Here is an 11,302-nt window from a genome sequence, read left to right as displayed (position 1 = left end):
ACCTTTCAGTCCCTGGTCCTCTGTTTGTGCTGTGATGCCCTTCTCCTGCCCAAAGAGCAGGGCAGGAGGGAAGGCTGGACCCTATCACTGAACAGACTCCTTCTGTCAATTTTTTGTTAGTCTTTAAAACATCAGACATTCTACACTTGGAAGCTGGCTACATTTGCCCCACTATTATTTTCCCTAAGCATTAATTTCAGGCCTGTTTGTCTCATGCCCTTTTTAAATTGTGCTGCTCTGAAGCAAAGCCCGGCTTGTTTCACAACTGCCATAACCTCGATATAGACATTAGATTTCCGAACAGAGCTCTGGCAAAAGGCGGTTTCTGATTATTGCTGACATCAAGAGAAGAAATCCAAGCATGCTGCTCATTTCTGCCCTCCGGTCCTGCAGAGAGGGGCTGTCTTTATTGGAGATTTGTACTGCAGGTAGCACAGAGGTAAAAAAAACTGCCTACCCCATATGGATCTGTCATCTTCTGACCCCACTGTACAGCAGCAAAACACACCCCATGGAGACACCAAAGGACATTCAGAGAATCTCAATCCTCCTTGGCAGGTACGGCCTCCTTCGTGGTGACCTAGGAGACATTCAAAGCCTTTTTACCCTGCTGCCCTACACAAGAGCGCTGTGCTAACACGGTGCTGCTAACAGCCACCCCAGACATGTGAGCAGGCGCCCAGGTCTGTCAAACTCCTTGTGCGTGCAGCACATCTGATGGGTGCTCACATCTTTCCCTAAGCTCCACTAGCAGCATACACAGGGGCGCTGGTGCTGTGCCTGATGCTGCTCACCTCTGTTAAATGCAGGACAATTTGCTTGGTTTTTTTTGCTGACTTTTCTCTTTCTGCTTGCTCACTTGCAGGATACCTTTCTTCATCTGCAAAGAGCTTGAAAGCACGAAGGCATCTAAATGCCAAGTCCCCAGATTTAGACCCCCAAATACCTTCATGAATCTGCAAGCGGACAAAATGCCAGGAAACAGTGATAACTAGAAGGGAAAAAAAAAATAAAGGGGAAAAAAATAGATGAGCTCAAGCTCCCAGCCTTGCAGTCAGACTAAACGAACCCAGCTTCTTCCCCCAGCTTGCCATCCCTAGCACACACAACTGCGAGTGCTGCAGAATAATCACCTATATCCAGTTCCTCCCCTAAGCCCTCCCCCACCCGGCTCTGCTTTATGACACCAAAAGCACGCACAGCCCATTTTAACATTTTCCAGCCCGAGAGCTGTAGTCCAACCAGGGTGGGCAAACAAACGTCTTGTCACCGCCAAGTATGGCCCAACATTGGCTCCAGCGAGAAATTTCCAGCCGCTATGGAGCCAGACACATTTACATTCCTCTATTTGAAGTAAAACCCTAATCCTTTGGAAGATTTGCAGTCTGAGCAAGAGCTGTGCTCTCACCCATGCCTTTAAGGTCTCTCTCTGTCTTGCAGCAAGGGGCAGCAGCAGGCTTCCAAAGAAAGAAGGGGCTGTGAACAGGGAGCTCACCATGTGAAGGAGGTTTTTCTTTTGTTTTAGCCCTCTGAGGACTGTGAAGATTTGCACCAGTTTATCTTTAGGGTCTCACCTCTACAGAATAAATGAAACCCTTTTTTCCTCTCCTTATTTTACCAGCAGATAAACAAGAGTGTGTAGAAGGCAAGTGTCTCCTCTGAAGCCCTGCTAAAACCAAATCCAGCACAGGAAGGCAAGAGACTTGGCTCCAGTAAGCCTGTTAACAAATACTGACATAATTCATAGGTATGTCACAATTCTGATCACTTGAAGAGTCACCAGCAGCTTTGATTTTCCTTCCTAGTTGTTCCCCAGAATTGTCACTCTTCTTCCCATTCGGGGATTGCATCCATTTGTACTGCATGTTTCATGTTTTCCTGCACACTTTCCATCTACTGACAATGTGTGGAATTCTTCTAAAAACACCCAAAAAATAGAGTATACACAGAAGTCAGAAGATGGTTCCAGCCTGGTAGGGGCAGAACCTGACTTTGCACCCCAGTAGCCAGTGCCCCAAGTGCATGGCTTTGCTGTAGGACATAAGAATAAAGAATCAGGCTGGGCATTCACTGTAGAGGAGCTGTGAAAGGTTCCTATTTTATTTGTAGCACATCCACCTCCGTGGGATACTAATCTGAGGTTGGATGGTGCAGCATCACTGCATGCACTTGCTCAAACGAACAGGGCGAAGGATAAAGGAGCAGGGAAGCCATCCTAAGGGATTTAAGGAGAGCCAAGATGAAGTCTTATAAAGAATCCTTTCAACCTAATCAAGATTGTATCCTATAGAGCAACAATACATATTTCAGCCTGACAGAAGGGATTTCAAACCCAGGTTATGCCTGGAAAAGCCTAAGAGCACAAGCTTCCACATTGTTATGGATTCAAAAAACGCAGAGCAGCTATCCCTGGGGTGAACAGCACTGGGTCTAACCAGGCATCACGCCGGCGAGGCTTCGACAAGCTTCTGGTGGGCATCTCTGCCAGCACCCCAGGTGCTCCAGCACACCCAAACCAGCACCCTCAGCATCCCGCCGTGCACCCTCTCCTGGTGCCCTGCTGAGGTGAGGCTGCACCCGCTGCCGGCGAGCTGTGGGGCGAGCGCATGATGGTGATTGCCCAGGCTGGGAGGCCAGGATGTGGTTGTGGCCTGGATCGCAGCCCTGGCCCCCGGGCAAGATCACTGTGAGCGCAAGGGCTCCGACTTCCTTCCTGGCCAAGCCCAGGGACAAGAAGCAGTCTCGGAACGGGTCAGTGAATGGCTTCTCACTCCTGGAATTCCATAAAGATTACCTAGCAAACCATAAATTAGTCCTGCTTCTGGATTTCCAGTCAAGGCCTCGGACTTGCTGACCTGGCCTCTTGTTTCTTTCAGCACAGACATTGTGAAACTCCGACTTTTCCTGTTTTCTCCCTCTTTCTCCAACCCTAAAGGTTCTTTTGCTGGCCAGCCTCGCACAGCAGCTTTCCAAGCAACATTACCACAACGGTTTCTCCTTACAAATGTCAGAACCAACCTCCCCTGCTTATTCAGTGCCTGCAGACAGTTCATCTACTCTTTTCAGGAGGACGAGGGAGTATTTGATGGTGGGAGCAAGGGTCAAAACTGGAGGAAAACATGTTCGTTATGTGCTAAAGCATTATTCTCCCCACGCTTCCCTCAGATTACCTCACCACTGCCAAGGTAGGTGTGAAAACAGAGTAAATAAACCTGCTGCAAAAGTCACACAGGCAGTACTCTAGCTCCTTTAGCTTTGGCCAGCTGCAGGAGTGTGACAAGACCGTGTCCTCCCAGCAGTGGGACAGCAATACAGCCTCTGCTCAGATGCTCCAGCTCCTTTTGATCACTTGCTTTGCCCTTCTGAGGCTGGGCAATGCGTGAGAGCAAAGAGCTAAGAAGAATGGACGATGGGAAAGAAAGATTCCCTGGAAGGAATCTCCAGTTCATGTCAAGGATGTGGATTCTCCCATCACAACATAGAGTCCCTCTGTTTCTCCTGCTGAGAACCTTTCTGCAAAAGACTTAAATTAAAAGACTCACCCATGCAAATCCCACTGTAGGCAGCACTGACCATGCCTGTTGTCACATCCTGCTTACAAACACCCCATGCCTCCAGCTTCCCTTGCTGGCTTGGGCATGCCCCAGAAGTGTCACAGCTCCCTGCAGCTTTCTCACTGCCGTTCCTATCACTGGATACCTAAAGCCCGTGAATAAATGAGTGATTTGTCTCAGATCTCCTAGCTGGTAAGAAGAGTAGCTCTGGAGGCAGAGACATTCCAACAGGATTACAGTTAAGTGGTTAATAAGCTCTGATGAGGATCATTAGAATCTGAAAGGAAAAACAAAACAAAACAGAGGAAGGGGAAGTGGGAAAGGCAAGCTGGCTCTCATCCCCAGCCCCGTGGCATCCGCTACTGAACTATTCCACCACCCAAAAACTGCAGCACCATACAAGTCCTCCCAGTGGCGTGCCTTTCCAGCCTTGTTCGGGCTAAGGGCTACATTTATTTCAGGCTCACACTACAATTCCCATGCCTTCCAAGTTCTCTAGAAGAGAACTAATGCAGCTTGTACCATCTTGGTTAACTGGGCAAAGACATCCTCTGTGCATTTGAGAGGGTCAAACACGTTAACATTAGACAAATAATCCCATCACGACTTGGGCAGAATTTATCACATCTTCCAGTTCTTAAACCATGGCATAAAAATAATTGCAGGATAACTGCCCCCCACACTTTTGGATCTCTTTAGAACATTGCTCCTTGCAGCTAAGTGCCTACTTACTAATACAAAAAAAAATATATATATGTATATATATATATACCAGGTCCATTTTGATAGCATGACAAAAAGCTCTAGCTCTCCATGCAGAGAGGTGTTTGTACCTGTGGAATACCAGCAGGAATATCTTCATGCTGCTCTCATAGCAGATTTTCTGTAAGATCTCCATAGGTTCTGGCTGGGAGGAAGATGTCTGAACAGGAGATGGTGCAGGGAAGCAATCAGCTCATCTTGATCCTCTGTGTTCCTGTAGATTTTGTTTTAATATGGTGAGAAAAAGGCACAAACAATGTTGACAGCTTCTTTACAGCATTTTCCAGAAGGCTGAAATGGGATTCAAGTGACAAACCTCTAAATTCCTATAAAGTTCCTCTGTATGCCATTGCAAATTAGGAATTTGCTGCCCAAACCACATATATTGAACTGGCCCCGATCCTGCTGCATTGACATTCTGATGTGTTTTCCTTTTACCCCATTTCATTCCCTTTTGCCAACTACAATTGTTACACATCTGTGAATCATGGCTTCCTAGTCGTCGAGGCTGACCCACTAATAACAGCATTATTTGCATTACAGTCAGCCTATTTTTGCTAGACATTGTGCAAAAATGTAGAAAATGACAGACCTTGCCTCACAAAGCCTTCAATAGCATTAGAAATGTCTGTTCCCTCTAGCACAGAGGAGTGAGAGGTTCTTGAATTTACTCATGTTTGTTCAATGGTTATCTGGAAATGGTACGCTGAGCATTAACTGATTTCTACACGGTGCCGAAAGACCACCCTTGTAACCAGTTTCCTCTCCCATCAGCAGAGAGGCCATGGAAGTAATAGGCCTTGAATATTGGGTCATCCTCTCGGTGCAAGAGTGGGATGAGGAACATGCTCTGCTGCTGCTTCTGCTCTCCCTGAGCTGGCCTTGCCCTGCCCGGTGCTGCTCGTGTCCGGGGAGCTGCTCAGCATCTTCACCCTTTGGAGAAAGCAGAAGGGCTGGAAAGTAGGGGGCGTTCATCGCTGTGGTGAAGTGGACATGGAAGCGTTTGAAGTGTCAGCAGCATCAGGCTTGATCACATCTTCCCCTCAGGAATCACAAACATGGTACTGCAGATAGCCATGAGGGAAAATTGTTCAAGTACAGATTCACTAGGTGCCATTTCAAAGGAAAATTGTGCTTTCAAATTGAAATTTACACTCTTAAAAATACAGCATTAGTTATTTATTGTCTAATAGACAGAGCTAGGAAGCTGGGCAGCAGGTTTCAGCTTCTTTAATACATAATCCTACACTCTGTCCGTACTCAAAGTATCAAAAAAGTCTCAGAGCTCTTGGAGGCTGACTGTGGAAGAACACAACGGGACAGGCAATTTTTGCCTTCTCTGTTCTTCCCTGGAACACTTTTTAAAATTAAAATAATAATAACAATAATAATAAATTAAATAGCTCTGAAGGTGTTCAGCACATTTTTTTTTAAGCAAAGCAACCTTTGAAAATCACAAATAAAAACTACTGGGACTACTGACAAGTGTTTCCCCCTTAACTCCACAGAAGAAGGGTCGTGACAGTGAACGCAAAAGAGATGCACCCATCATACTCTGACATCTGCTTAGATATTTACTCTCCATGTTCGTCAGCTGAAAGCTTTTTGGAAGCAGCTACCAGGGGAGCAGAACCCCCCCCAGGTGGGCAGCTGAGGACAAGGTGCCTCTCTGGAGCAGCCACTCCAGCCCAAGCTCGAGCCATGTCTGCCTGCAGGTATAAGAAGGTAAAGCTTTGTCTCTTTTATGCAGGGAGGTGAAATGAAAGGTCTGATTTCTGGTCTTAATTTTGAATGAAGCCTCATATCCACCCTCCAGCTGAGAACATTTCCAAAGTAGACTTCTTCAGACCCCTAAACATCTCTCAAAATCCTCCCCCTCAGACCCTTCTCATGCCCTCTCCTTTTTCCTTGCTTTTCTCTCTCCTGTGGAAACCATCCACATCTCTAACACAACTTTCCTATATTAGGCAAAATAGCCTCAAAACTGGGTGCCGAGCGCCTCGGAGAAGCGTCTCGTCGCCGATCAGTTACCACTGCCTACATACTTGAACCCGGAGGGATACGTCTCGTGCTGGCAGACTGCGGAGATTTGCTGAACCCCAGCCAAGAGGAGAGATGAGGCAAGGGGTGTTAAAAGCTACCGTCTCGCCTCTTCGTACACATCACACGCACGAGTGCCTTCAGCACCCAGGGCCCGGAGCCCAGACAATTCGCTGAAAGTCTAATGCATTTCAGATAAGGCTTTGACTATTACCTGGATTGACAGCCAGAGAATGGGAGGAAAAATCCCGGCTCCGGCCCACTCAGCCGAGCAGAAAGCATCCCAGTTCACAGGCTAACCTAGGTCAAGTGATTTGGCGCCTGCGGGGTATTAAAGCTATTTACCAGAGAGGAGAGGGAGGGAGCTGCACGATCTGAAGGGAGCCAACCCTCCTAGTGAAAATTATTTTTATTATTGTAATTCATGATATGTCCTGGCTCTGTGCCCACAGCCAGGGTTGGAAAGGCACTGTCTTTAGTAGAGACAATGAAACAATAAACAATATTTCTAAGCAATTCTTTTTAAAAAAATATCTCTGTTTCACAACCACACAGCTCATCTGTTCACTTCGATTCTATGGGCCGTCACCTGAAAGCCGGTCCACATCAAAGAGAGGTTTGAAACAGGGAGAGGTGATCCCGTTTATCTCCTTCTAAGGCTTCGTTCCTGAGAATAAGCCTTACCTGCTAAAGCCAGGAGAGCACATCATCCTCTGCCCATCCAACTGCCAGACCCAAAGGAACAGGGACAGTTACATCAGGGAGAAAAGGTGGGCTGGGAGCTCCAGCCTGGCGGGAGCCACTCCATCAGTGTAAAGCTCCCACCTCCTCCAGGGCAATATTCTTCCAGTAAGAAAAACAGAGGGGGAATTACTCCTCGTGAAGCAACTGGGCACAGCCTCTTTTGGAGCCTTAGCTGCCTTTCCCAGCACTTTTTGTCATCCAGCTACCGTGCATCATCACTGACTGAAAAACCAGCTGGCACTTCGGCCAGCTCTATTCTCCATGTTATTTCCCAGCAGGGACACAGAGCTTGCCTTCAGCATCCATCCAGGACTGGTGCCTCGCACTGGGATGGGTGCTGCTTGTGCTGGGGGCAGCAGCAGACTTGTGTGGGACCTAAACCCTTCTGCGTGGTGCTCTGGGTGCAAGCAGATGGGTCTGGGAGGCTCCGCACTCAGACTGGAGCCAGCACCAGCCCTGTGCCCATGTTGGGCCCCATGGTTTGGTCTGGACAGGCACGCCACACAAGTATAGTTGTCTCTAGAACATCTTGACTCTTCCCACTCAGCTTATATATTTGCTTTCCACTTCTCCTTTATCTTTTTTTTTTTTTTTTCCCCTTTCTGGGTTGCTTGTTAGGAAATGTAATGTTCTGTGACCAACCTGCCCCCCACCCTTGCCCGTCCCCTCCACCTCCCATGCCCCTCTGCTCTTTGATCTGAAGATCAAAGTGAGAAAAGAGCACAAGCTGGCGACAGCAAGAAAACCAGTGTGTGCTTGGAGAAAAAGAAACCACCCTCTCACAAAGAGGAGAAGTAACATCTATTCCTCTGCTTGTGGTGACTCCACATGAAGTTCTGGTCCTCCATTCTCTGAACTCACCATAGAAGTCTGACATATGAACCTGACTGACAAATGCAACAGTTTCTGGAGTATTTTGGGAACCCTCAGTTGTGGGCTACTATCCAAAAAGTTATTTTTTACTTATAACCAGTTCAACCAATTTCTGCTGCAAGGCTCCAGTTCCATCACCGTGCTCCAGTACCAAAGCATATCACTGCATTACTGAATCAGCTGCTCTCCTTGGGAAAGGAAAACCAAGTCTCAGAGCACCCATTCTGCACGGGATCAGTGCTGCTCGGACAGCAGGAGTGCTGCAGCATGAACCATCAAGAGCACATCCCTGGTCCTTGGGCTTTACCCTTACAAAACTCCCTTTTCAGTTCTGAACCTGCTTCTCTGAGGATTACGAGCAGGACCCTGCTCTGACACAGAATAGGTGCTCCACAGTGGCTTGAAAATCAGTAACCAAGAGGCTGATTTCTGGGGGCTGTGGTGTATTAGACCGGGAACTTCATTTTCTGGTATCCCCTACAGTTATCCACAGCCCAGTATTGCTGTTGGATGCCCCAAGAGCAGGTAAGGACAGCCTGTACCAGCAGCTACCGACAGCTGAGCCCTCAGAGAAGGATGCTAATCCATGGTGAGTTTGGGTGCAGAATATAGCAAACTATTTTGCAGCTCAAGCTCAGTTTCTGTGATGGAAAGGATAGTTTTGCCAGGCAGAGAGCCCAGGCCTTTTTCTTTTTTTTTTGGTCCAAATTGCCTGGCAATTAAAAAAGAAAGGGGGAGGGAGGGTAAAATAAATGGCAGAGGGAGTGAATGTCGCCTGCCGCAAAACCAGGGCTAAAAGCAGCATCCCCATGGGTCACTAACTCGCTGCGGCTGTCAGCACTGATCAGAATCATTTGGTCACTCATCACAGGAAGGCAAACGGTCAGGCCACAGCACATCCTTAGGATCAACAGGCTAATTAGGATACCTGGTCTTACTCAGAGAAGCCTGCTATTAAATCCCCAGGAGACCCGCCGAGCCATAACACCGTCCTCCAGCAACGCCATGGAGAGACCCAAGGAGCAGCACCCCAAGGCCCCTCCACGACACACGTTTGTGTTTCCGGAGGAGGAATAACTCATCCCTGAGCGGAGGAGAGCGGTTAATTGGGCACCTCGTTTGCGAAAGGCCGCGGGTCGCCGCCGCGGCCCGGCCTGCTGTCCCGCTGGCGGGAGGCCAGCGCTGTCACTCAGCGCCAGCAGCCTCCCTGTCTGCGGCCTCCTCCGCCACCGCCGCGCTGACGGCCTGGCGCCCGGGCACCTGGGGGAGGACGCTCGGCGAGGCCCAATTTGTCTGGCTGCGAGGGAGGAGAAGCCAGGGGCGTGTTGGAGGACGCGTCCCAAAAGACTCGAGGGGAAAGGCACAGGAGCTAAGGCAAGGAACACCGCCTCCTTCCCCTGCTCCCCCTGCGAATCCCATGGGTCGAACACCAGGCCCTCAGTCTCCTTACGCAGCTCCGTCTCCTCTCTCTCAACTCTTTCCTCTCTTTCTGCAGCTCCTGGCTTTGTACCTACCCTGTAAACAGTCTCCCACCCAGCATGGCTAAGTGCATTTTTATCCAGCACCCGGTAATTAACTTACTGAGAGTGAGGCACTTTTATTCTGCTTCCTCCTGGCATCACCAAACCCCATGTAACTGTTGTGTGCGTGCTAGGGATAACTGTGATGCTGCTTCCTTGCAAATTTCTCCAGCCAAACGTTACTGCAGCGGGACAGTTCACCTGTCTCCTTGTAAATCCTGCAGCTTTAGCCACGCCGTCCTCACTGCTTTCTGCCAAGCTACGTCCTGCTTTTTTCAGTCTAAATGACTAATTCTCCACACTGCTCCACATCACATTAAAAGGTTTCACTCAGGGCTGTGTCTGCTTAAAACAAAACAAAGCCCAGGAAAAATTGCTTCTAGCTAAAAGAAACATTCTTCCAATATTATATCACCATTCCTTTCCATCACATCTCACATTACAATTCCGAGGCACCGAACGAGAGCACATTTTACCTGTAAGCAGGAGGCAGGTTGGCCTGATCCCCCACGAGTTCAGGCACCCACGGCAGGGACGGGGCAGATTTTCCTCTCTAACCAGGAGAGGAAAGGTGTGTTCAGGTGGAAATGCGGAGCAGGTACAAAGCTGAGACACTCCAGGAGATTTGGGGATGGAAGAGCAGAGCAAACTGTGCAGAGTACTGAGGGTATAAGGAGGTGCCTTACACAAGATACCTTCCTCTTGTTTAAACCTCCTTTTTACAGCTTTATTTGCAAAGGTACTTTAGAGGACATCTCCTGTTTGGACAGAGCAGCCTTTCCCTCAAAAGGCTGTCAGTTACTGTCGCCTTGGATTAATTGAAACAATCGCCCGTCAGCAAGCATTAGCTCAGAGAGGTTAAGTCCGATTAGCGATCTGCCTGTTAATTCACCAAAAGACTTTTGTTTAATCATATCTTCCAGCAAGGAATTTTTTGCAATCTTTCCATGGGAGTTTGCTACCAAACGTGACCTTGGAAGTGCAGGAGAGAGGAAAGATCCTTGCTCCATCATGAAAACAATTTAATTGACTCTCTCAAATGTTAACAATTAAGGACAGGGTAGGAACGCACTCCTTTAGCTGGGAATCTGATAGAAAGTCCTTTTTCACCTTGAAAACTCTGTGGGGGTTTGAGGCACTCAGCGGTTTGATCCTGGCTCAGCCTAAATCCCAGTGGATTTAAACAATTCCAGACTAGAAAAACATCCACAGAGGCAGGCTGGCTTTAGCTGGTCTGAGTCCCATCCCATCCCTACCTTCCCAACTCAGCGTGTCGAATCTGACATGGCTGATGGATGGACAAGAGGATACTAAGAGTATTGTCTCGCTACAAAACCGTGTAAGCATTTAGATGCTCCTGCCCTTCCCTGGGCCATGGATGACACTCCAAACTGCTCTCATTCCAAGATCTGTCCTTTTTCTTGGCCACAAACCCAAGTACTGCAGAAGGTTTGCCTGTTTCACCTGATTCCTGCTCGCTATTCAGATGGGCATCTGAACACCTCCTGTGGCCGAGAGCTAGCAGAGACCGAGGTACAAACCCGGTAGCCAAAGGAGAAGGGGACTGCTTCCCTCAAGGGGCTAGGTCTGCATCCTAAACTCCTCCGAGCACTTTTTTCTCAAGCAAATAGCTTGCTCAGCCTCCGCAGGACTCAGCACAGAGTTTGTAGAGATGACTCACAGCGAGCACTGGAGGCTTATCACTCGCGTGATGGATTGTGAGGCAGCGCGTTGGTTTGGGTAGCGGTGGAGGAGGCTGGAGCAGCCAGCCTTCCTGCAAAATCCATTTGTAGCTGTGGCTGGGGGCAC

Source organism: Anser anser, assembly GCF_964211835.1.
Source record: "Anser anser genome assembly, chromosome: 17".
In the NCBI taxonomy this organism is placed as follows: Eukaryota; Metazoa; Chordata; class Aves; order Anseriformes; family Anatidae; genus Anser; species Anser anser.
The sequence above is the reverse complement of the archived record's forward strand: the minus strand, read 5'-3'. Positions refer to the sequence as shown.